The sequence below is a fragment of the Palaemon carinicauda genome, chromosome 5 (assembly GCF_036898095.1).
Source record: "Palaemon carinicauda isolate YSFRI2023 chromosome 5, ASM3689809v2, whole genome shotgun sequence".
Classification (NCBI taxonomy): Eukaryota; Metazoa; Arthropoda; class Malacostraca; order Decapoda; family Palaemonidae; genus Palaemon; species Palaemon carinicauda.
This window is the reverse complement of record NC_090729.1, coordinates 30,307,086-30,309,585: the sequence shown is the minus strand read 5'-3', so window position 1 is coordinate 30,309,585 and position 2,500 is coordinate 30,307,086.

The following is a 2,500-nucleotide window of genomic DNA, read 5'->3' as shown; positions in this document are numbered from 1 at the left end:
TTCGAAGGAAGCTGACACCCTAACTCGTCGGAGCCCTAGGGCGACACATCCAATACCACAGGCACAGGCACAGACACTATAGCTATTGGATCAACTTGCTTAACAATATAAGGTTTCAAATGATTAACATGGAATATTCTACATTTACGGCTTGAACCAGGAGCTTCAATTTCATAGTTAACCTCTGACAGTTTCCTCAAAACTTTCCAAGGGCCCTTATATCTTGGTTGGAGAAAACTATCTGGGTCCATACTCAGCACAAAAACCAACTCCCCAGGTTCAAATGACTGTACCTTCTACCTTTTTGTCAAAGTTCTTCTTCATTACTGACTGGGAGCGATCAAATTTTTTCCTGGCAAATTTCCAGGACTAACCATTCTTCCCTTCAAGTCTTCCACTAACCCTTTCATATTTATTTCATCCTTGCGGTTAGACTTGAGCATTTTAAAAACAATTTCCAATGGTCCACGGACCTTGTGCCCATATACAAACTCGAAAGGAGCCACACCAGTGGAAGAGTTAGGGTGATTTCTGATAGCAAAGAAGGGAAAAGCGAGGGCTTTGTCGCAGTCGCTATCATAATCATAATGTTTCTTCAGGACAGATTGAGGGTCTGGTGGAGCCTTTCCACCACTCCTTGACTCTCTGGGTGATAAGTTATGCTGGTAACGTGCTGAATGTCCAGTCCAGCAAACTTACCGCTAAATACCTTATTTGTGAAATTTGTCTCACAGCCTGTCTGAATTATACGAGGGAGACCAAACCTGGAAAAGAAATCCATTAATTTTTCAAAAACAACTTTGGAAGTAATACCCCTCATAGGGATAGCTTCAGGAAAGTGAGATGCTCTATCCATGATATTTAGTGAATATATGTAACATGTTTTAGTTTTGGGTAAGGGCCCTACCACATCGATTACTTACTCAGAAAAAGGATCACCTATAGCGGGTATGGGATGCAATGGGGCTTTTGGGATCTCCTAATTTGGTTTACCCATAACCTGAAAAGTCTCACACGCTCTGATATATTGCTTCACACTCAATTCAATTCCAAGCTACCAAAAATACCTAGCCAGACAACGAAAATTTTTTAACACACCCAAATGACCTGAAAAAAAATTAGTATGAGCCAACTCCAAAACAGAATTTGTAAATTGAGAAGGTACCATAATCTGATCCAACCGACCAGTATTATTCAAATTATCAGATGTGGGACGACTAAACCTATATAGTAAGCCCTTGCGAACTCCAAACCTAGGTTTAGTCAGATCCTCAACATCACTCAAATCAAAATTAAATTCATCTTTTTGAGCTTTAATAAAAGCAGCTCTATCCCAATCAATTTTCATATTAACTACTTCATCACTACTGCTCGCTGCTGGCCCGGGCCTTAAAACATCTAGCTCTACACTAATTAACATCAAGTCATTATTATTATCTATATCAAGTAAATTAGCCATTTTTTTCCGCAGACCGAGTCATAACAGCCAAAGGGCTAACCTTTACTGATAATATAAGGAACAGCTCCCTAACTATCCAGCATATCATTTCCCAGGATACCATCAATACCCGAAATAGGTAGACTATCCACCACAGCCAACTCAGTGATGCAATCATATCCAAGAATAGATATGCGGACATTAACCATAGGAAAGGGCAATTGAATCTGGAAAACCTCCCAACAACACAAAATTTCTCAAAACCATTTATTAGCAAAAGTTTTAGTGGGAGGAGGACCTCCTTGGGCTCTACCCACATCCCTATCACGTGAAAAAGATTTAAAATTAACATTATCACTCCTTGGGATATGGGGAGCCGATGAAGAGGTTTCCCCTCTCCTACCACTATTAGGGGAGCAAGATGTTAGATTTTTTATATTTTTATAACTAAAACGACTGGTACCTGATCGTTGAGTCAATACAAACTCATATGTTAACTGAGCGGCACTACTCAATTTCACACTCTTTTCCTCCTCCAGGTGAACTCTCAACTCCCTGCTACAGGCCTTCTTGAATTCTTCAAGGAGCAACAGTTCACGTAACGCAGCGAAAGTGCCAATCTGACGACTTTTCAGCCAGTCATCGAACTGTTCTTCCTTGACACGCGTAAACTAAACGAAAGACTGAGCAGAGTGTTTTGTATAGTTTCAAAACTGGAGGCTGTATGCCTCAGGGACTAAGTCATATGATTTTAATATTAAGGCTTTAACCTTCTGTTAATCGAGAGCTACTCCCTCTTCCATGGCATTATACACCCGCATTGCCTTGCCCACCAACCTACATTGTATTAATAAAGTCCACATTCCTGTGGGCCAAGACAATTAGGAGGCCACACACTCAAATGCCTTGAAAAACTCATGGACATCCTTTTTCGTCAAACACCAGCACCAACTTTAGTCCAGCACCTATATTAAACCTATCTTGGTAGTATCTTTTAGGAGATCTTATCAAATTTGCCCCCTGAAACTTAGCCATCTCTATATTTAATTTCACCATTTCCAA